Here is a 25,305-nt window from a genome sequence, read left to right as displayed (position 1 = left end):
ATAAAATGAGGGGCTTATATCATCTCCAAAATCCCTTCAGCTTAAGTCTAACTAACTGTTACGATACTGTGAAGGATTATGTGATTCTAGGTTTCCATTTATGAAAATTCATTTTATATGGTCTTAAAACTTTTCAGACAAGACACTAATACGAAATTTACTTGCTTTTTAGCTAAGGGACAACCTCGCACTGTTTGAAGAAAGATAAACTTGAAACTGCTTCACTGAAAACCTTTACTGAAGTCTTACTCCCTGTTCAGGCTTTGCTATCTCTTGCCTGCATATGACTTACAGGTATGTCAATAGGAAACTTTCAGTTACATCATATACTGATATTACTAATTTGCTTTACTTAGAAGTAAAAATGCAGTTATCTCAAAATTGTATTTTTTAATTTTCAGTTTCAGAAACTTCAAGAAGTTTTTGAGTGCTTACTATATATTATTTCTGTTTCTTTTTTTATTTTTAATTTTATATTCTTTTTATAGAGTTACAGCTGGAAGTAACTTTATAGGTCATCTAGATCTGCCCCTTCAGTTTACCAATGAGGAAACTGGGCCTGGAGATGTTAAGGGAATTAATTACAAAGGATCACCTAAGTCATAAGTGACTGAGTTGGGATTCTAATCCAGGACCTTTGGATTCAAATCCAGTTGTTGTTCCATTACATTACCTTTGGGAATGTTGTTTTGTTTAGATAGTATACACCAAAAATGCAATGATATTTCAAGTTCATCTTACTAAAGCCAGTAGTGGTTCCTTTTTTCCCTTCTCACCCATAACAAGATATGAATAGCCTTTGCATGTATCTTTCCTACAGGATCAGACCACTTATTGAAACAGGCAGAAAAATTACATGAAGATTAAGAAATGCTTTAGGAGCATACTGAGTCCTTTAGTTTACTGAAATGTTTGTTTCTTAATATAGTCCCTCCAAGAGTTTGAAAAGTAAAATTATCATTCTTTAGACATTCTAGTTAGCATTGCAGTATGCAGAACATTTCATTGCAATTTGGAAACACTGTTATAAACCCTAAGTCAGTACACATTTAATTTCTATTCTTGTTTGTTAAGAGGCACTTTGTACCTGAAATAAAGGATTTAAGTATCATATTTGAATATTTAGGTGAATGTATAATAGTTTTAAAATAATAAAATTATGCCTTTGAATCTAAAATCGGGTTATATGCAAAAAAATATATACTTGCATTTCACGTATTGGAAAAATTGCATGTGTAAAGAAAACAAATTTTTAAAAATCTTTAAACAGAAGGTTGTATACATTTAGTCATCAGGTTTTGCTTTTTGAATTGGAAGGGATCACTCACTTGCTACCTCTTCCTTGAAACATTCCCTGGTTGCCTTTGCCATGCTAGTAGCCATGATTTCTCTTTCCTGACATTTCTCAGACATTTCTCTCTGATCTCTCCTATAATTTAGTCATTTTCTAACTTTTATTGTATTATTTATGTACATTTCTATTTTACTTAGTCTCTGCCAGCAAAAAGCTAACAATGTATAATTTTTTTCCTCTCATTTTTGTGTCCTCTCCATCAAGGACAGTCTCATACACAAAACAGATATTTAATATATGCTTACCAAATTAAATTAAACTTTGGCATTTATAGATGAGGAAATTGAGGCCCAGAGATACTATATGAGTTTCCTAAGCTGCGCAGTTGAACCAGGACTAGAAACTAGGTCTGATAATATTTCAGTATTCTTTCTACTGCTATGATTACAAAGATTAATCCTGGAAATTACAGCATTTCTAACTTCATAAAATAAATTCTTTTAAAAATGGTATAAAGTAAAATTCTCCAGTTTTCCCATTTTGTTTTCATGAAACACTTTGAGGCAGCTCAGTGGATAGAGCACTTGACCTGAAGTCAGGAAGACCTGAATTCAAATTTGGCCTCAGACACTCACTTGCAGTATGGCCTTGAGAAAGTCACTCAATCTCTGTTTGCCTTAATCTACTGGAGAAGGAAATGGCAAACCACTTCAGCATCTTCACCAAGAAAACCCCATATGAGATTATGAAGAGTTGGACACAACTGAACAGCAGTAACAAATATTTTGGTGCCTCTGACATTTACTTGTCAGAGTGACCTTGTGTGACCTTGGGCTGATTCCTTAACCTTCTTTAGTCTCTTTCCTCCCCTGTGAATTGAAAGAGTTGAACTAGATGGCCTCTGGGTCCTTCTTGCAGCTCTAAATCTCTGATTTTGGGATCCTGTGAAGTACTGGGAAGAATCAGTAGTAGAGCAGAAAGCTCCCAGGGTGCTGTCCAGCTTCTGATAGGCAGGGGAATTCCCTGAATGAACCCAGACAGGTCGAGTAAACCTCCGTTACCTCTTCTGGACAGCGTCAGGGTTGAATTCAATAAACATTGATCGATGCCACGATCTTTGAAGTCTGTCTTTTAGAAAATAATGGTGGAGAGTGTTATTTTTTCAAGTACAGGTTAGCTTGGATGACCCCTGAAGTCCATATCACATCTGCTGTCATTGATTTGAACTTGCCTTTCCCTTCTAGGAAAGCCATAAGCTCACAGGTTTAGAGCCGGATGGGACCTTGGAGGCCATCCAATTCAACTCTCTCATTTTACGGGAAAGGCAAGGAAGCCCGGAGACATCAAATGATTTGTTCAGAGTCATACAGGAAGCAAGTGGCTGAGCCACAGCTTGACTCTGGGTACTCAGATGGCACATTCCTTACCTTTTCACTTTATCCCTCCAAGCTGTTTTCTTTCCTTCCTTCTTACCTAGATAAGTGAGTGTGCTATTTGATTATCAACTTCTTGTGAGCAAAAATTATGCTTATTCTTTCCTTCCTTCCTTCCTTCCTTCCTTCCTGCCTGCCTGCCTGCCTGCCCCTGCCTTCCTTCCTTCCTTCCTTCCTTCCTTCCTTCCTTCCTTCCTTCCTTCCTTCCTTCCTGCCTGCCTGCCTGCCTGCCTGCCTGCCTGCCTGCCTTCCTGCCTTCTTTCCTGCCTTCCTTCCTGCCTTCCTGCCTTCACATCATCTGATATAGTGTTATGCCCATAGAATGGGCTCAATCGATGTTACATAATAAGTAAAGACATGAATGAATGAAGTCTTTTTAATAGTCCTAAATTTATAAATCAAAAGCTTATTGGATATATTCTGAGCCACATGTCTGCTTTTGTTTTTCTGAAAATTAAAAATATCTATATTTATATCTGTATCTATCTATGCACATATTATAGTTAAGTTTTTGTCTATTGTCTTTTAATTGAATGAGGAATATTTGTTGTTGTTTACTGTTTCAAGATAAAGCACTGGGTGGTTTAAAGGGTTTTTGTAGGGGGGCATGGCAAAGTGGAGAACACACTAAATTGAGGATCCAAAGACTGAATTTGAATTGTAGCTCTGCCATTTATTAACAATTCCATTTGAATCATAACCAACTGAGACCCAGTTTCATAGATTCTTAGAATCTCAGAAGTGGATGATATGATGATTTACCTAGAGAATCCCAGAGATTCAAGTAAAAAATTACTTGAATTAATAAACAACTTTGGCAAAGTTGCAGGTTACAAAATAAACCCACACAAATCTTCTGCGTTCCTATATATTAGCAACAAAGTCCAACAGCAAGAGATAGAAAGAGAAATCCCATTTAAAGCTAGGGTAGACAGTATAAAATACTTAGGAGTCTACCTGCCAAAACAAACCCAGGGATTATATGAACACAATTACAAGACACTTTTTGCACAAATAAAGTCAGATTTAAGTAAGTGGAAAAACATTAGTTGCTCATGGGTAGGCCGTGCTAATATAATAAAAATGACAATTCTACCTAAATTAATATACTTATTTAGTGCCATACCAATTAAACTATCAGACAATTATTTTCTAGAGCTGGATAAAATAATATCAAAATTCATTTGGAAAAACAAAAGGTCCAGAATATCAAAGGGACTAATGAAAAGAAATGCTTGGGAAGGTGGCCTAGCGCTACCAGACCTCAAACTGTACTATAAAGCAGCAATTATCAAAACCACTTGGTATTGGCTAAGAAACAGAGAGGTAGACAAGTGGAATAGACTTGGCACTCAAGATGCAGTAGGCAAGGAATATAGCAACCTTCTGTTTGATAAACCCAAGGACCCCAGCTTCTGGGATAAGAACTCATTGTTTGACAAAAATTGCTTGGAAAACTGGATAACAGTGTGGTGGAAATTAGGCATAGACCCATACCTGACACTGTACACAAGAATAAAGTCCAAATGGGTACATGATTTAGGTATAAAGATTGATACCATGAATAAACTGGAGAAGCAAGGAATAGTGTATTTATCAGATCTATGGAGAAGGGAAGAATTCTTTACTAAAGGAGAGATAGAAAGCGTTATGAAATGCAAAATGGATAACTTTGATTACATTAAACTGAGAAGTTTTTGCACAACCAAACCCAATGCAACCAAAATCCGGAGGGATGTAGTAAATTGGGAAAGAATTTTTACAGCTAAGCTCGGGGATAAAGGCCTCATTTCTAGAATATATAGAGAACTGACTCATATGTATAATCATAGAAGTCATTCCCCAATTGATAAATGGTCAAAGGATATGAACAGGCAATTTTCAGAGGAAGAAATTAAAGATATCTATAATCATATGAAAAAATGCTCTAAATCACTATTGATTAGAGAGATGCAAATCAAAACAACTCTGAGGTACCACATCACACCTATAAGATTGGCAAACATGATAGAACAAGAAAATGATAAATGCTGGAGGGTATGTGGGAGAGTTGGAACACTAATTCATTGTTGGTGGAGCTGCGAGCGCATCCAACCATTCTGGAGAGCAATTTGGAACTATGCCCAAAGGGCTACAAAAATGTGCATACCCTTTGACCCAGCAATATCACTACTAGGACTATATCCCCAAGAGATCATAAAAATGGGAAAGGGTCCCACATGTACAAAAATATTTATAGCAGCACTCTATGTAGTTGCCAAAAACTGGAAGTCAAGGGGATGTCCATCAATTGGGGAATGGCTGAATAAATTATGGTATATGAATGTAATGGAGTACTATTGTGCCATAAGAAATGATGAACAAGAAGACTTCAGAGAGGCCTGGAAGGACTTATGTGACCTGATGCTGAGTGAAAGGAGCAGAACCAGGAGAACTTTGTGCACAGCATTGACCACAGTGTGTGAGAGTTTTTTCTGGTAGACTTGGAATTTTGTAATAACGCAAGAACTTCTTATAAAAAAAAAAAAATCCCAAAGGTGGTTCTCAAGGCAAAATGCCTTCCACACTCAGAGAAAGAAATATGGAAGTCATTCACAAAATGTAGCAGATCATGTTTGTGTATGTGTTTGTGTATCATGTTTTGATTTGTTATATGATTTCTTTCATTTATTTTAGTCTGACTACATAGCATGACTATAGTGAAAATATACTCAATAGGAAAGTATATGTAGAACCTATACAGAATTGTATGCAGTCGTGGGGAGGGAGGGAGGTAGTGGGGGGTAGGTGTGGGGGGGATAAAATCTCAATTGTATGGCAGTGATTGTTAAACATTAAAAAATAATAAAAAAAAACTTTAAATATTAAAAAAAAAAAGAATCTCAGAAGTGGAAGGAATTTTAGAGATCATCTAGTTCAACCCCTTCAAAACAGAATGCCTCTCTATAATATCCCTCACAAATGATCTTCCACCATCCACTTGAAGCCCTACGGTAACTGGTATCTCTTTATGTCCCAGGCAATTCATTCCATTTTTGAACGACCATAACTTGGGGAAAATTTTTGTATATAAAACTGAAAGCTGCATCTTTTTAATTCTTTGTATTCACTGAATCTAGTCATATCCTTTTAGGTCGAGTAGATCACCCTAATCCCTCTTCCTCATGAGCATCCTTCAAATATTTGAGAACAACAGCTATTTCCACCCTTAGCTTTCATGGAAATGATAATAGTGTTTACCTTCCAGAGTTGTGAGAACTGAACAAGATAAAGTAAGAAAAGTTCTTTTTAATTGTGAAGTACTGTGCACATGCAAGCTCTTGTCCCATTTTGTTGATATTTGGTTAAAAAAAGTCTGACTGCTTCCATTTGCACCATCTAGAGGTTCCTTTTCAGTAGAATATCAAGAATGATTGTGAATCAACTCTCTAATTTATTCCTATAAATGTGGTTTTCCACACTGAGACTTTTTTTAAGGTGGGGGAACACCTGTATAATTATGCTTCCTCCTCCTGTTTATTCCTGTCCTTTAGCCACTTTACAGCCCCATTGGCCTCTCTGAGTCTGCATTTCTAAATACAGTCACAGCAGCAAGGAAGCATGTTCAGTAGAGCTTTTGTGTGGACAGCAGCATTTGTTTTGTTTATCTGATTGTTCCCTTTTTTGGTTTTCCCCGGGATTTCCAGTTCTTGGAACGTCCTTTGGTCAGCAGACACACTTTTATTTTCGGTTTCTAATTTCCAGCCAAGTTGCATATTGAGGTAAAGTACAAAAATATTTCTTAGCTTTGTCTGTCATATCTTGGCAACAGGAGGTAAACATGTCTATGAAATATTTAGTCAGTGGGGGATATATTTATGACTTTCATCTTTATGTTTTTTTCATTAAATGTTTCCTAGTGTCATGCATTCTCTGGGCTCACTCTCCTAATTCTCCCTTGCACTGGGAGGGTGGGTCCCCCAAAGCAGAGCTGGCTGCCTTTCCCTTCAGAGATCTAGGAGTAACCCTGAGCTTGGATTTTCTTTTTCTAGTAATATTACTCATAAATCCCTACTGGTGTGCTTCCCCCATTAATTATCAGTTGCTATCAATTAAGGCAGACTTAATTAGCTACTAGAAGTGGGTATTTACTGTAGTGGCATAGTAAGAGCAGTTGGTATAAAACACTCCCCCAAACTCTCTCACAGGTACATGGAGAGTCTATGAGAAAGTGGGCTCAAACTTAGTGAACGCATGTAGTAGCAAAGCTGGGAGTCCCTTTTTTCCACTCATGGAGGCTTTGTGAAGTTCCACTTAGATACATGGTATAACTTTCTACTGGTTTGCTTGTAGAGTCCTGTAGGTGCCTTTCCTTGGTAAGTATAATCTGTCTTTAACTTCAGTCATTAGAGGTTCTGGGGACATTGCTGAGATGCCCTTGGGAAGTCCACAATCTCACTACTTTTTGAGGTTCACAAGGTTGTCCTCTAGAAAAGCAGGAGAAGGAGTCAGATTTTTTATCCCCCATCCCAAACAGCTCCTTCCTGTAGGTTGATTTGCCACTGGAGAATGCTGGGTTACAAATGAATATGCTCTTTTATTCCAAATCCATAGAATATGACTAAGTCTTCTCAATAAATCCCAATACACTTCTTATACTGTCATTTCATTTCTTCCATCAGTTTCCACTCCTTCCAAATTGATTAAGGACTTTTCACGCCGAGTTTAATGCTCGTGATTGATTCAATATAAGTGTTCCCACTTTATAAAGGTTTCAGGGCTAGAGTATTTTTTTAGTTACTTTAAATGGGGTGGGAAGAATTGAGTCAGTCCTTCCCACTCCCCAACATTAGTCTTAATCACATAATGCATCCTTCCTGTACTTATGTTCTCAGTAGTTTCTTGGTAAATACAGGTATCCTCAAATTACAGAGGTTGATACTGTCAACAGTATTCAGGAAACATTTATTAAGAACTATTACGTGCAGAAAACACTGTTCTTGGGCAGTAGGAGAGATTTAAGGTATAGGCGATGTAGTGCTTGACATGATCTAATATAGAGTAAAGACATATATTCACAATTTACTCGACCCAAGAGGAAGAACTAGGAGCAGTTGGTAGAAGTTATAGAGAGACAGATTTTGATTTAATATAAGAAAAAACTTTCTAACAATCATAGCTGTCCTAATGTGAAATGGAATGTCTTATGAATCGATGAGTTCCTTATCTTTGGAGGTATTCAAGTGGTTGGATGACCACTGATTTGAGGTGTTGGGGAGGAACATTTTACTCTAGTATAACCTTTAAAGTTTCTTCCAGCTCTAAGATTTTATGCATAAATGACTTATTATAGTATGAAATAATATATCACGAGTATAAAAAAAGGGGCAGAAACAAAATAATATATGGAGAGGAGTATTAGGAGTAGTTATGTGGAAAGTAAAATTCAATAAAACTACTTTCCTGTATGATCTGATAATAAAATTTGCTATATATTCTTTTGGTGGAATACATTGATTTTAGGAGTAATAACCTCCCACTTAAAATGTAATGAAATTAAAATAAATAGTTTCATTTTATACTACTACTACTAGTAATAATACTTAAATGATCTGTGAACTCACTGTTGAGAATCTCTTCTTTGGTGTATGTTGCAATATATCCATTTATTTTCATCCTGTGCTGTTCTTTTCCATACCTTTCCATAAATCCAAATTTGGAAATGATGAAGGCCTTCTTGGTCTTTTAATATGCAATTAAATACCAATGTAGCATTTGGGCTGCTCTCATAGCCTTCATTTTTGCTACAAAGCTGGTCCAACTCCTTTTCTAACCATATATTTCATGAATAATATCCCCTTTGCAATCAAGTCATTGTTGATAATGGTGCTGCGATATGTTTAAAAACACCATGCGCCTTTCACTTGCCCTTTCAGTTGTCTATAAGTCTTTGAACTCTTTGATTTCTTAAACCTGAACCTTATTTTCCAACTTATTTTTCAGTGTCTTCTCTTATGTCCTTCCTTAATATTGATGTCATTGACTATCAGTGCTTATGATAACTAAGTTTTATAGTAACACAAAATAAATTGCAAAGATTGTGAAAAGGAAAGATTGTGAAAAGGAAAATACCAGAAATTATATTGGGTCCCAATAATCACATTAGCCATTACAACTGTGAATATCACCTTATCTGTAGGGGTAGAAGTGAATGTTTACATATATTTCTAGTCTCATACTTCTCCTGTCATCAAGCAGGATCCCTTCAGCTAGTATGACTTGATAGAAGACATCTGTGAAGTGAAGTGATGGTTAGAAACCATGACTGGTACTCAGATGGTTTGTTATGTTCTATGCTTGACTATTCCTAGTCTCGACAGGCTAGTAATGTGACAATAAACAAGGAGTTCTGCTTTTCTGAGCCTCATTTTCCACATCTGTGAAATGGGGATAGTAATATACTTCCCCATGAAGTTGTTGGGAGAATCAGATGATGCAATGTCTAAAAAACCATAAAAATTATATAACGTGAGTTCTATTTATTCATAAGTCATCCTGGGCCTGATTTCCTCATTAAAAATAAATGTGCTTTCATATAATGATTGGAAAATTCTACGCTGGTTAGCATAGGTTTGAATTTAAGGGGTTTATTATAGCTCTCTGAAATGGATCCACCAAATTATATTGTTAAATTCTGATATTTAAGTATCTTAAAGTAATCTTTCTCCATCTTATTTAAAACTCATGACTTAATTTGCATATATTATATTAATAAAATATACAGATTTCATCATTTCAGTAATTTATACCAGAAGATATCATAAATCAAGGAAACCTAGAATTTTGGTGAAAGAATTTTGCCAATCTTAAACCCTTATTCTCAGTCAACCAAGCAAAAACTTAACTCATTATTAAATTTTGAAATTTTGCCGTATGTTTCAGTTATGTTTAGATGAAACCTTTTGGGAGGCTTCAGTAGCATAGGCCTAGCTGACTAACTGCCACTCTTGGCTACCAATTAACATTTTGTTGTGTGCCCACACAAAGCCAGCTTTGAATGAATCATGGTTTGCAATTTACATGAAGGCTACATGATCAGATATTTCCACAGGTCAGAATTTAGAACCACACGTGGCTTAGGAAAATTTTGTATGCTAGCATCATAACTTCTGCTCAATCTTCATTCGTTTAAGAGAATCGCAAAAAATTAGAAGGGTAGTCCATATTATCTTTACATCTATAACAAATATGTATGCCCACCACAACAGTGGCTGGAGATTGGTGGTATTTGGTTGTGAAGGAAAACTATTCTCTCTTGAATTACCTTTACAGTGAATCAGGGAATGACTGAGCTCTAGTGGAATGACCAAAGGCAGTTAGAAAAAAAAATTTTTGGAAGTCATCTTAATTTCTCCCTTACTCCCTATTGACTCTGTTTAATTAAAGATGCCATCCCCCAAAGCTGTTTTACATTGCCTCCTAATTCTTTATTGTTCTCTATTATTAATTTTTATATTGAAACAGTTATTAAACTATGTGTATGACTTTACAATTGAACTTGGACAAACAAAATTACCTGACTTCAGAGTCCAGTGACTAAATAGAAGAATGCATAAGAAGTTTTTCTAGACTTATCAGTGTAATACCTACTGAATATCTACAAGATATTTTAAAACTCACCATTCCTTCAACTGTGATTGAAAAATAGGTTCTTCTATCAGGTATTATTTTTCCTGAACGTCCTTCTGAGATCCTTATTTTCTGTTGGCTAGGAATTCCAACTGGGCACATCTTGGACTAATTTCTTGGACATATTTATCTCAATGATTGTTTCTCTTTTTATGACTTTACACCAGTTATTAGATTGATGCACTATTATACTATGTAGTTTTTTGAATCTTTGAAAGAGATTTAAAACCCATTTTTTCCCTGTTTCTTAGTTGGTTACAATGCCTCTTCCTGGGTGTGTTGTTTTCTTTTTTTCCCCAAATTTATTAATTTATTTGTTTTCAATTTTCAACAATCACTTCCATAAGTTCCAAATTTTCTCCCTCTCCCTGTCCAAAATGGCATGCAATCTTATATGGGCTCTATGCATACATTCCTATCAAACACATTTTTACATTTGTCATGTTGCATAGAAGAATTAAAACGAATGGGAGAAACCAAAACAAAACACAAGAGAAAATAGTACGCTTCATTCTGTGTTCCACTTCCATAATTCTTTCTCTGGATGTGGATGGCATTTTTGTATCAGGAGTCCTTATTGCAGTGAAGGGCTGTCTTTCAAAACCAGTCCTTGTACACTGTAGCTGTTACTGTGTATAATGTTCTCCTGGTTCTGCTCATTTCACTCAGCTTAAGTTCATATAAGTCTTTCCAGGTTTTTCTGAAGTCCTCCTGTTTGTCATTTCTTTTAGCACAATAGTATTCCATTTCATTCATATACCACAACTTGTTCAGCCATTCCCCAATTGATGGGCATCCCCTTGATTTCCAGTTCTTGGCCACCACAAAAAGAGCTGCTATAAATATTTTTGTACATGTGGGGCCTTTTCCTATTTGTATGATCTCTTTGGGATACAGTCCTAGAAGTAGTTGTGTGTGTGTGTGTGTGTGTGTGTGTGTGTGTTCATCCTTTGTTGCTGAAGAAGACCATGCCATCAGAGAAATAATGACATGATTTGCACTTGACTTTGTTTTGAGTGAGGGAGGGCTGTGCAGATCTCCAGCCTTACTTCTCCTCCAGAGCCATCTGGATCCAGTGACCAAATATTCATCAGGATGACTGGAGATGACCCAGGATATTGCTGGGTCAAAGGGTAGGCACATCTTTATAGCTCTTTGTGCATAGTTCCAAATTCTGTGTCAGTCTTTTCAAAAGCATACTTAAATAAGGATTTTTCTTTGGGCTGATAAGATGGAGCTTATGTCCTTTTTTGAAACTAAAAAGCAAAAACAAACCAGTACATATATATGCTTTGTATCACTGTTTTTCATGTTTGTATAGTATCTCTTCCCCCTCCCCGTAATTTAATTAGGGCAGAGTTCTATGAACACAAATATGGGGGGAGAGGGGAGAGGGAGAGAATGAAAATGAGAATTCCTGCCCACAAGGAGCTTATATTCTAATGGGGGATGATTACACATAAAAAGAATCTGAAAAGCATTATTCCTTTCTGGACTCTGCTCCTGACTCTCCTGACTGCTTTCTCCCCCATCTCCCTTCTTTCCCTCAACTCCACCTTCCCAACTTTTTCAACTTCCTTTTATGTGTTGTCTTCTTCCATTATGATGTAAGCTCCTTAAAGTCTGTATTTGCATTTGTATTCCCAGCACTTTGTACAGTACTTGGAACAAAGGAATAAATGTCCTTTAACTTGAGGGCACTACCACCATGCCAGTCCCCAAAGTTCGCTACCTGGGATTCATTCTTGACCCTTCTGTCTCCTTAATCCTCATATCCAAAGAGCTGCCAAATTCTGTTGGTCCTCCCTCCATAACATCTCTGTCATCTTACTCCTTCTCCCTTTTCACACAGTCCTTACCCTAATTCAGATCTTCATGGCCTTGGCTATACCTCCTAATTTATCTTCCTACCCACAGGCTTTTCCCTCTTCAGTTCCATCTGCCACATAGCTACCAAATTGATATTCCTAAAGGAAAGATCTGACCATGTTACCTCCTATCCAAAAATTCCTAGGGTAACATGCTTAAATCCTTCCACGTGCTGACTTTTTTCCAGTCATGCTCGTTATTATCCCCTTTCATGCATTCTTCATTATAGTCAAAAGCCTACCAGCTGACATTCCATCTTCATGTCTTTAAACAAATGGTTCCCCATGTTGATACATACACCTCTACCTTGTAGATTCTCTAGGACCCTTCAAAAGAAGTTGCCACCTCCTAGATGAATTTTTTTTCCCCTAACTTCCCCGCCCCCCAACCTTGCTCAAGTATTAGCATTCTTATATATACTTTGTATTTATGTTTACTTATGGACATGTAGTATCCCTCCCCCAACAATGGAATATATGCTTCTTAAGGGAAGGGACTCTTTTATTTTTGACTTTGTATCCTCAGTGCTAGCTAGCATAGTGCCTTACACGTAAATATATGTTTAATAATAGGTGCTTAAAATATTAGTTGAATTATCTAAGCTTTGTATTCCCTCCAGCACTTACCATAGTGCTGGAGACTTGATAAATCCTTATGTATTTGCATTTTCCCCTTTTTTGTTTATTTTCTTAAATGAACATATTAGTTATTTTTAACATGTCCTTTTTTTAAAATTTTGAGTTCCAAATTCTCTCCCCCCTTCTTAATGGTCCCCTACTCATTGAGAAGGCCAGAAGTATTATGTTAATTATACATGTGAAATCATGCAAAACATATTTTTATATCAGCCATGTTACCACAAAAAGGCAAGAAAAATAAAATGAAAACACTGTGTTCCAGTCTGCCCTCAGACTCCATCTCTACCTCATCATCTGCCTTTCTCTAGAGGTAGATAGCATTTTTCATCAATAAATCCTCCAGAATTGTCTTGGATTATTTTGCTAATGAGAATTGATCAGTCATTCACAGTTGGTCATCATGCAGTATTGCTGTTACTATGTATAATACTCTTCTGGTTTTGCTCACTTCATTTTGCATCAATTTATATGTCTTCCCAGGTTTTTCTGAAAACATCTTGCTTATCATTTCTTATAGCACAAATGAACATTCCATCACAATCATATACCAACATTTGTTCAGCCATTCCCTAATTGATGGGCATCTCCTCGATTTCCAACTTTTGCCACCACAAAATAAGTTGCTATAAATATTTTTGTACACATAGGTTCCTCTTCATTTTACTTTGATCTCATTGGGATACAGACCTTTGCTGGGTCAAAAACTATGCACAATTTTATAGCCCTTTGGGCATCATTCCAAATTGTTCTCCAGAATGGTTGGATCAGTTTATGACTCCACCAGCAGTGCATTAGGGTACCAATTTTTTCACATCCCCTCTTCATGTTGACCAATCTGATAGATATTAGGTGGTACCTCAGAGTTGTTTTAATTTGCATTTCTTAAATCAGTAGAGATTTGGAACACTTTTTTCATGACTTGTTCACTAGTTTCAGTTGTGTCTGGCTCTTTGTGACCTCATTTGGGGTGTTCTTGACAAAGGTACTAGAGCAGTTTGCTATTTTCTTCTCCAGCTCATTTTACAGATCAGGAAATGGAGGCAAACAAGGTTAAGGGAAGTGTAGGGGTCACATAGCTAGTTAATCTCTGAGGCCAGATTTGAACTCAGGAAAATGAGTCTCCCTGGTTCCAACTTCAGAGCTCTATCCTCCATGCCATCTAAGCTGTAGATATAGCTATATGTAGACTATAGATAGCTTTGATTTCTTCTCTTGAAAACTGCCTATTCATATCCTTTAACCATTTGTCAACTGGGGAATGACTCATATTTTTATAAATTTGACTCAGTTCCCTGTGTATTTGAGAATGAGATCTTTTTGTTAGAGAAACTTGTTGCAATTTTTTTTTTACCACTTTCTTGCTTTCCTTCTAATCTTGGCTGCCCAATGGTTTTGTTTGTACAAAACCTTTCCAATTTCATGTAATCACAATTAACCATTTTACTTCTTGTGATCCTTTCTAGCTCTTGTTTGTTTACAAATTCTTCCCTTATCCTTATATCTGGCAAGTTAAATTTTCTATGCTCCCTTAATTTGCTTGTGATATCATCCTTTTTGTCTAAATCATGTAACCATCCATTTTGACCATATCTTGGTACAGTATGAGATGTTAATCTATAACTAGTTTCTGCCAAACTGCTTTCCAGTTTTCCCAGAAGTTTTTGTCAAGTAGTGAGTTCTTATCCCAAAAAGCTTGGATCTTTGAGTTTATTAATCACTACTGTGTATTGTATACCTAATCTATTCCACTGATCTACCATTAGATTTCTTAGCTAGTACAAGACTGTTTTCTAGATTACCACTTTGTAAAAAAAATTTTTGAAATCTGGTGCTGCTAGACTGCTTTCCGTCACATTTTTATCATTGATTCGCTTGATATCCTTGACCTTTTGTTCTTCCAGATGAATTTTGTTACTATTTTTTCTAGTTCTATGAAATAATTTTTGGTAGTTTGATTGGCATGGCACTGAATAAGTAAATTAATTTAGGTAGAATTGCCATTTTTATTATATTGGCTCAGTATACCCATGAAAAATTAATATTTCTCCAATTGTTTAGAATTTTCTTTAGTTGTGTGAAAAGTATTTTTCAATTTTGTTCATATAGTTCCTGGGTTTATTTTATTGGTAGACTCCCAAGTATTTTATATTGTCTACAGTTGTTCTCTTTCTATTTCTTGATGCTGGGCTTTGTTGGTAATATATAGAAATGTTGATGATTTATGTGGGTTTATTTTATATCTTGCAACTTTCCTAAGGTTCTTAATTGTTTCAAATAATTTTTAGTTGATCCACTAGGATTTTCTAAGTATACCATCACATCATCTGCAAAGAGTGATTGTTTTGTTTCCTCGTTGCTTATTCTAATTCCTTCGATTTCTTTTTTCTTCTCTTATTGCTATAGTTCATTTCTAGTTCAGTATTGAATAATAGTGGTGATTAGGAGTATCCTTGCTTCACTTCTGATTGTATTAGGAAGACTTCTAGCTTATCCTCATAACAGATGATGCTTATAGGTGATCAATACTACTCATCATTTTAAGAAAAGCTCCATTTATTTCTGTGCTTTTATCAAAAGCTTTTTCTGTATCTTTTGAGATAATCCTGATTTTGTTATTTTTGTAATTGATTTAGTCCATTATGCTGATAGTGCTCTTAACATTGAAACAGCCCTGCATTTTTGGTATAAATTCTACCTGGTCATAATATATGATCTTTGTAATGTATTGCTGTGATCTTCTTGCTTGCTTTTTATTTAAAATTTTTACATCAATATTCATTAAGGAAATTGGTCTATGGTTTTCTTTCTCTGTTTTTACCCTTCCTGGTTTAGGTATCAATCAGAACCATATTCGTGTCATAAAAGGAATTTGGTAGAACTTGTTTTTCCAAATAGTTTATATACTATTGGAATTAATTGTTCATTCAAAGTTTGGTAGAATTGGGAATCCATCTGGCCCTGGAGATTTTCTCCTGGGGAACTCACTGATGACTTGTTCAATTTCTTTTTCTAAGATAGGCTTAAGGCTTATTTAAATATTCTGTTTCCTAATCAAATTTTTAATGAAGAACTGCTCTAGTGTCCAATCAGGAAGCATGTATTAAGCACTCACTATGCACCAGGCTCTATGCTAAGCACTGAGAATACAAACAAAAACAAAAAAAGTTCCTACTCTCAAGAAGCTCACAATCTAATAGGGGAGACAACGTGCAAACAGCTACATACAAACAAGTTATAAACAGGACAAACTGGAGACAGCCAATCGAAGGAAGGCCACTAGCATTAGGAGGCATTGAGAAAGGCTTCTTTTAGAAGATTTGATTTTAACTGGGACTTGAAGGAAGTCAGAGAAGTCAGAAGGTATAGATGAGGTGGAAGAGAATTCTAGAAAAGAGAGACAGCCAGTAAAAATGCCAACAGTCTGGAAAAACAGCAAAGGGGCCAATGTCATGATGTACTTCACAGAGGATGTGGAGAGAAGTAAAGTGTAAGAATATTGGGAAGGTAGGAAAGGATCATGTTATAGAGGACTTTAAATGACAAGCCAAGGATTTTCTTTTTGATCCTGGAAGTAACAGGGAATCAATGGAATTTATTGAAAGGAAGAAGAGGGGTGTGATATGTTCTGATCTGCACTTTAGGAAGGTTAATTTGATAGCTTAGTGGAAGACAGATTAGTGAAAGAAAATGACTTGAAGCAAGGAGATCAGCCAAAGGTTACTGCAATTGTCCAGGTGTGAAGTGATTAGGGCCTGTACCAGGGTGGTGGCAATATCTGAGGAAAGATGTTAAAAAGGTGAGAGAGGATGACAGCTAGATTGTGAGCCTGAGTACTGAGAGGATAGTGGTACCTTCTGCAGTCATAGGGAAGTTAGGAAAAGGAGAGGGTTGGGGAAGGGAGAAAGATAATGAGTTCAGTTTGTTAAACATGTTGAGTTTAGATGTCTACAGGGCCTCCAGTTCTAAATATCTAATGGGCAATTAGAATTGAGAGACTAGAAGTCACCAGAGAGGTTAGGGCTAACTAGTAGATCCTAATGTCATTGGCATAAAGATGAGAATTGAAACTATGGGAGCTGATGAGATCCTTAAGTGAAGTTGTTGTTGTGTTCATCCTTCGTTTTCAAAGAAGTTTGTGACATCAGAAGAAAGATGACATGCCTTGCACTTGACTTTGTATTGAGTGAGGGAGTGCTGTGCAAGGTCACCAGCCTCACTTCTCCTCTAGAGTCATCTGGATCCAGTGACCAGATATTTATCAGGATGTCTGGAGATGGCCTGGGTTTCAATGGGAGACCTTGGCCTTTTAGGCCCAAGGCCTATTCAGGTACTCACATAGAGTGAGGTAAGACCCATTCAGTGAATAGGCCTCTTTAAGAAGTAATCAAGGAATGGCCCCTTTAATGAGAAAAAGAAAAAAATAACTAAGTCAAGCTGGGAGGGAAAGAGCAACGGTTACTATTCATAATTACTGTAACAGGAAGGTCTAGCCATTAAATGGACCTTGGGCAGGGATCTCTTGTTGTCCAATCTATGGGCTTCAGAGTGCACTGGGTCTAAGGTTTTGGGAAAGATGAGGGAAGGAAGGAAGGCAGGAAGGAAGGAATCTAACCAGTAAACCCCAAGTTAACTGGGCATCCTCTGGCCATCCAAAAGAGAAGGAAGGGGAGAGGGAAACAGAAGGGAGAGGATGAACTGAGTTCCCCAGATTGGGTTTGTCCTTCATTTTCAAAGAAGACCATGACATCAGAGGAATGATGACATGACTTGCGCTTGACTTTGTTTTGAGTGAGGGAGGTAGTATAGAAGTGAAGTAGTATAGAGAGAAAAGAGAAGAGGTCCCAGGACAGAGCCTTGTAGGGAGACCCCTGGTTAGTGAGCAGAGGAGACAGGAGTGGTCATACAGGTAGGAGGAGAATCAGGGCAGAGCAGTGTCATGAAAACTTAGAGCAAAGAGAATATCAAAGAAAAGAGAATGATGAACAGAATCAGAGGTTGGAGAGAAGTCAAAAGGTTGAGGATTGGGAAAACAGAGGATTTTTTATTTGATCCTGCAGGCAGTAGGAGCCCCTAGAGTTGATTGAATAGTGAGGTGACCTGTTCAGATCAGACCTGCACTTTAGGAACATTAATTTGGCAACTGAGTCAAGGATGGCCTAGAGTACAGAGAGGCTTGAGGCAGGAGATCAATCGAAACTGCAGTAGTCCAGTTATGAGGTGAAGAAGTCCTTTGCTAAGGTGGCAGTGTCAGAGGAGAGAATACAAGACATGTTCAGAGAAAGGGAAAGGTAGAATAAACAGCACCTGAGGATGGAATGGATGGGGTAGAGGGGAGTGAGAATGAGGATTTGAAGATGATACTTAAGTTGCAAGCCTGAGTGACTAAGAAGATCGTGGTACCCTCCACAGTAATAGGGAAATTAGGAAGAAAGATATTTGTCTAAGATAGAAGTATTGATTAACTAGTTCAAGGGGCTTGTCCATTTTCCTCCATACCTTACATACCTAGAATATTTGTACAAAAACATTTTTATTCGTTTGGTTTTTGCTATATCAATCCTTGTATTGATAACACTCTTTTAAGTGGTTGTGATTTTATTAAAGAATCTCTCTAATGCCTTGTGTCAGCACAATATTATCAACAAATATAAACATCTGGAAGACACCACCATACATAAGGAATCCCTCTTCCATTTGAACCATACACTAAATAGTCTCCATGATAGTAGTGAATGCTTTAATGAATATGCAATTCTGTTTAATTTTTCTTTAACATTACTACACAGATGGGATCATTGAACAAAGTTATCCTTTGTTATATATCTGTCAAGGAATCTTGTTTGATGATACTATATTATTGGAAACACCTTGTTGGAGGGTCATAGATTTAAGAGAACCCCTTTTTCCCATATAGATAAATTTTAAAAATCAGTTTATTAATAAACATTTATTAAATAAGCCTACTTTGTCAGGAACTATGCTTTTTAGTCAATCAAGTGAATAGGAAAATGTGATCTGCTATAGAAAATAATTTACAGATGATTTCATTGTCCTCATTTTCATCAAAGATACCTTCAAGATGTCTATAGGACATTTTTTATGAGAAAGTACTGGACATGGTGAACAACAAGAAAATTTTTAAGGCTTTATCTTTGTTGCTGTTCACTTGTTTCAGTCATGTCCAGCTTTTCATGGCCCCACTTGGGGGTTTTCTTGGCATAGATACTGAAGTGTTTTGCCATTTCCTTCTCTTGCGCATTTTATAGATGAGGAAGCTGAGGCAAACAAGGTTAAGTGACTTGCGCAGGGTCACACAGCTAGTGAGTGTCTGAGGCAGGATTTGAATTCAGATCTTCTGAACTCCTGTCCTGGTGCTCTATCAACTGCATCTCCTAGTTGCTCCTAGCTTGAACCTGAGGTATTCAAAACAAGTTATTGATACCCTTAGAATATGAAATGGACATATACATATATATATAAATATATAGAAATAGAAATATGAAATGGATAAAAAGATAAGAGAAGACATCAGCAACTACTGAACTATGTGATTACATTTTCATATTGATGTCATAGTGTATTTAAAACATTTTTTGGTGCTTGCCATATTCAGTACTTTCCAACTTTTTTTCTGAAAAAAATAGTCATGATATATAGATATGGCAGCACAAGATGAGCAATGTCCAATTAAACACTATTTCTTGTTGCGCTGATTTCTTTTCTTTTTTTTCTTTCTTTTCTTCTTTTTTTTTTTTTTTGTCTCTTCAGGGAGAACCTGTGAGCTCTTTTATTTAGCTACAACTTCCTTGTGGATTTGGAATCAAAGGATTTGACTTTGAAGCTTTGCTTTTCTATTTAATTCTTATTTAACATCAGGCAGGTATTCTGGATCTCAGTTTCTTCATTTGTAAAATGAAGCTGTTATATTAAATGGTCTCTAAAGTCTCTTCTATCTCTAAATATATGGTTTTTCTGGTTTTATTTTTAGCAAGGGTATCATGATTGATATGGTTCATTTCCTCCAGTAATATAGTATGTCAGTTTCTTGATTATTGAAGGAGGATCTCATATTTTGTATGCCAAGTTAATGTTATTGGTCAGAAAACTGTGATTCTTAGCACCTTCTGCCTCCTTTTCCACCATTCTACTTTCAGTAAAGAAACGAGACCTGCATAGGACTGGGAGACATTTTATATTTTCCTTTGTTTTATGCATTGCCTTGGCAGTTCATCACCACAAGCCAGCTTTCAGATGCTAAGCCTCTTTGTACTTAACTAGACCTGTCTTCAGCATATTTGGTTTGTCACAGGATTGTACTCAAAACCTTTTTTAGCTTGGTGGACCTTACCAAAACTTCCGTTCTATAGGCAGTCACAGCCTTAGAGAACTCAGGCTCATTTCTTTGTCATTTTGTAGCATCATAGTAGAATTGTTGTGGTGGTATCTGTACTTGCCAATATATTGTTGAAAAAATAAATTCGGGAATATACTAAAGAGATCTATTGCAAAATAGCTAAAGTAATAGATACACCTCAACAAATCTCTTTCATGGCATCTAAATTAATTATCTATTGAGTATTTCATGTTTTGTACATGTTTTTCTCCTGCTCTCAAGGTGAAGTCGTTTTGTAATTTATCTCAACCTGTAATTTAGCTAGAAATTAGAATCAGAACATAAATGTTTGTTGAATTCACCTTAGACTGTTTTAAATTTAGGATGTTAGGGTATATTTTCTCTATAATCTTCTTTCCTAATATAGTAAATGCAAAGATAAAAATCTCACAGTAAGAAGATTTTTAGGATTCTTGATAAAACTCAAACAATGCTTCTTTTCTTTTTACAAATTTGCCTACCCTGGTGCCTTTTTGCTTTTCTAGGGTTTGCCTTTATTTGAACAAGTTAGGTCCTCTGTTGTAGTCAGCCAAAAGATATGGTTTTATTATTGGCCTCTATTTAAATTTTGGACATTCTTATTACTTAGCAAACTATCCTTGGAAGATTATTTTTATGAGGAATATATGCCTATTTGAGATAGTTATCTGTCCATTTGCTTTTCTTGTATGAGTGCAATATTGCATCTTGAAATGATTTTGTGATTGGGTGAGAATTAATTTCTATTTTGGCTTCAAATGTGCCAGATTCTTTTCATCAGCATTACCCATAAGGTATTCTAAAAACATTAAAAGGCAATATACATTTCCCAGGCAATGAAGCCTTGGAACTCATCCACCGTCAAGGCAACACAGCTTTGTTGGGCTGGGCAAATGACAGCAGGATTTCTAACCAGCTGCTATGCAATGTATGAAGTACTGTTACTGCTTAAAAGAAATATTCTTAAAATGCTCCTAATTATCACACAGCCTTTTCCCTTCCTCCCCTTTCCTTAAGAATTTCTACCTAGCTAAAAACTTAGGTCAGGAATAAGGAGTGCAAAATTGTGAAGGGAGATCTCATCATGGAGTTATGAAAACTCTTGTGGCTCTCTTGTGGATAATCTACAGAGATGATCATGCATCTATTTTATATTTACCAAATAAGTCTTAGGGAACTTTGTAGCTAGTCTTTTTTTTTTTTTTTTCTGGCTGCTTGCAGTATTTTCTCCTTGACTTGGGTACTCTGGAATTTGGCTACAATATTCCTAAGAATTTTCCTCTTGGAATCTCTTTCAGGAGGTAAATGGTAGATTCTTTCAATGTCTATTTTCCCTTTTGGTTCTAGAATATCAGGGCAGTTTTCCTTGATAATTTCTTAAAAGATGATGTCAAGGCTCTTTTTTCACCATGGCTTTCAGATAATCCAATTATTTTAAAATTTTCTTTCCTAGATCTGTTTTCCAGGTCATTTATTTTGCTAATGAGATATTTCACGTTGCCTTCTATTTTTTCATTCTTTTGAATTTGTTTTTAATTTCTTGATTTCTCGGAAAGTCATTAGTTTCCATTTGCTGCATTCTAATTTTTAAGGAATTATTTTCTTCAGTGAGCTTTTGGACCTCCTTTTCCATTTGGCCAATTCTACTTTTTAAGGCATTCTTCTCCTCATTGACTTTTTGTATCTCTTTTGTCATTTGGGCTAGTCTATTTTTTAAGGTGTTATTTTCGTCAGCCTTTTTCAGGGGTCTCCTTTAGCAAGCTGTTGACTCGTTTTTCATGATTTTCTTGCATCACTCTCATTTCTCTTCCTAATTTTTCCTCTACTTCTCTTACTTGATTTTCAAAATCCTTTTTGAGCTCTACCATGGCTTGACACTAATATGTGACATGGCTTGACATTCATATTTTTCTTGGAGGCTGGATGTAGGAGCTTTGACTTTATTGTTTTCTTCTGGTTGTATGTTTTGATCTTCCTTGTCACCAAAGTATGATTCTATAGTGTGATTTTTTTTCCACTCCTTGCTTATTTTCACAGCCACTTAGTTGATTTATTAACTTTTTATTAAAGTAGTCTCTGCTTCCAGTGTGGAGGGTGTACTGTTCCAAGCTTCAAGGGTTTTGTGCGGCTGTTTTCAGAGATATTTCTAGAGACCTGTAAATTTTCACTTCTTCCAAGGTTGTATGATCAAAGGAGAGGTACTCCTCTTCTGGTCTGTGCTCTGGTCTGTGAGTGACCTCAAGCACTCTTTTCTGCCCTGGAACTGTGGGGAGGATTACTTCTCTACAACCACAGCACTCCTTCTCACCCCAGGACCACCACCCAGGCATGCAACCCAGATCCAAGCAAGACAAAGTGAGAAAACCCTGCCTCTGTGACAGCAAAGAGATCCCTGCAATCCCCTTTTTGATCCTCCCATTGTCTATGGGCCAGGAGCTCTGGAAGCAGCCACCCCTGCTGCTGCTGCTGTCACCACCTGGGGGTTAGGACCAGACCATGCTCATCTCTCACCCAGGTCCAACCTTCTAAATTGTCTTTGGTGTTTGTGGGTTAAGAAATCAGAAACCTGCCACAGCTGCCAGTGATTCAGTGCTCTGAGACCTGCTGTGGCTAGTATGTGCTGGCACAGCCCATGCTGGACTGCACTCTTCTCTGAGCCTGCTGCAACAGACCTTTCCTGTCAACTTTTCAGGTTGTCTTGGGCTGGAAATTTGTTTCACTCAGTCATTTCGTGGGTTCTGCTGCTCTAGAATTTGTTTAAAGTCATTTTTTACAGGTATTTGGAAGGGTTTGGGGGAGAGTTCAAGCAAGTCCCTGCTTTTACTCCACCATCTTGATTCCACCATTTTGGCTCCACCCTGCTAGTCTTCTTCATATGACCGTTAATGAACCTGAGGGAAAACTAATCACTTATTACTGACATGGCAGTAAAATAGATTCATTTCTCACTGAAAAGGGAAACTATTGTCCCCTGTGACCACCATGGGGTAAAGAACTATGTATTTTATTTGTTCTCATAATACTTGGCTTACTTTGGTTGTCTGGCTAGGTTGTGGTGATGGTGTGCTGCTTGGCTCTGCTGTTAAGCCAGGTTGTCACTAGCTGTGGCCACCATTATTGTATGGATCAAGCTATTTCTCCTCACTTACTCCTTGGCTCCTCCCCTCTGTCTTGACTTTCCCTCCAGCCATGTCCTCAGCTCCTCCAGTCTAAAGGAGTAATTTTCCTTTCAAATCAGGCCTTGGGAAATAATGGGGAGAAAGTGGCTAACACTCCATCTCCTGCTCTAGCGAAGTAATTGTAGTCTTCCTCAGTCAAAATTTTTATTTGTTGCCTAAAAAGAATAGTTCCAAATGAAGTCTTCTTTCCTTGTTCTGGGAGGCTGTAAAAAGTTAATCAATAATTCTTTTTCTTCATTTCTGAACCCCTACCCTGAAAGTTTCTGGGGCAAAATATATTCCAGTTGTAAAATCTATTTCTCTTCCTTCCTTGATGGTCCTTTATTGTCTCCCTTTGTGTATTTGTGTAGTGATACACATAAGTGAGCAGTGCAATGATTAACTATGTTTATCATTTCAAACTGACTTCATAGACAAAGTAAGAAGGAATATAAATAAAATTTTAGGGAGTAGAGAGAAGTTTTGGGAATAGATACATACTTTCCCAGGAAGGATAGAGAGGTAAAAGGGAACAGGAGAAAGGTAGGAGCCACAGTTTTGAATCTGCCCTCAGGACAGTTTCAACAAAGCAGCATCTGCCTAGACATGCCTCTTGTCTCCATGGTTAGGTACTGGTGACCTCCTCGCTGCAGCCTCTCTCTTTCTGTGTCTCTCTGTCTCTGTCTATGTCTCTCTCTCTTTCTCCTTCTCCTCTCTCCTTTTCCTGTCCCTGTCCCTCTTCCTCTCCGTTTCCTTCTCTCTCCCATTACTTGTTCAGCTTCACAGACTTCAGCTGGCCTTTGAGTCCCATCAGCTCACTTACACAAAGTCTCCAGGTTAGAGCAAATTTCTCAGGGGAGTCAAGGAGTTAGAAGCTTGTATGACTTCTGGCTGAAGCAGAAGGGCTCCATCTCTAGTGTCCCAGTCTTCTTTTTCATAATGAGTCCTTATTTCTACAAATGGGCCATGATCTCATCAGTATGGGCACTCTCTGCAGCCCCTCCTTGTATTAATAGATAGCCTTCATGATAGAAGGGAAAGGAGGGCATTCCAGGCATGAGGAACAGCCTCTTCTAAGGCAGAGAGATTGAAAGCAGAATACCATTTGGCTAGAATGAAGTTTGAGAAGGCAAATAGCATCAGTAAGCCTGAAAAAGTAGACTGGAGCCGGATTGTTATTTATGCCTCACCTATTTCCAAAAGTGATTTGAGGGAGCATTCCTTACTCATAATTAACTAGATGCCAAACTGGTAGAATCATAGAACTTTTAGATCCTGAAGAGCCCCTAGAGTTCATTCAGCCCATCCTTTCTCATCGTAGAGATGAGAAAACCAAGGCCAACAAAAGGGAAATACCTTGTCCGAGGTCAGACAGCTAGCATGGCAGAATCAGTATTGGAACCTGAGTCTCCCCATTTCCAGTCCATGTTGCTTCCCACTACACAATGTCAAGTCTTCATCAGTAGCTAGGATTTTGTTCTTCATCATCCAATGAGCCTTTCTTATCAAATGATATTTTCTAAATAGCCATAGATGACTAGACACTGTGTTGGATAATGAACATGCTAAAATTTTAGCTGAAATCTTAAATAAAGAAGTCAGATGCTTGCATTTGATTAAAATGAAGCTTTGTCTATTCCTATAAAAATAAGTAATATTAAATTGTGTTAATAAAAGGAATTCATATTTCTTTTTTTAATTTATTTTTAGTTTTCAATTTCCGTAAGTTTTAAATTTTCTCCCCTTCCTTCCTTCCTCCCTCCCCAGGATGGCATGCAATGTGATATAAGCCCTATCCATACATTCCTGTTAAACATATTTTCACATTAGAAGAATTCGAATAAATAGGAGGAACTATGAGAATGAAAACAAA

At 36.9% G+C, this 25,305-nt stretch overlaps 1 protein-coding gene across 1 annotated transcript in view; it reads left to right on the top strand.

Annotated features, from left to right (window-relative positions):
• Positions 1-25,305, top strand: part of TRAF3 (TNF receptor associated factor 3) — a 162,697-nt gene that overhangs the window by 83,588 nt on the left and 53,804 nt on the right. Inside the window, exon 2 of the mRNA XM_072630161.1 lies at positions 173-294. The gene's annotated coding sequence lies outside the window, so the exon portion shown is untranslated. The remainder of the gene's footprint in view (positions 1-172; positions 295-25,305) is intronic.

The sequence above is a fragment of the Notamacropus eugenii genome, chromosome 1, assembly GCF_028372415.1.
Source record: "Notamacropus eugenii isolate mMacEug1 chromosome 1, mMacEug1.pri_v2, whole genome shotgun sequence".
Taxonomy (NCBI): Eukaryota; Metazoa; Chordata; class Mammalia; order Diprotodontia; family Macropodidae; genus Notamacropus; species Notamacropus eugenii.
The sequence above is the reverse complement of the archived record's forward strand: the minus strand, read 5'-3'. Positions and strand labels throughout refer to the sequence as shown.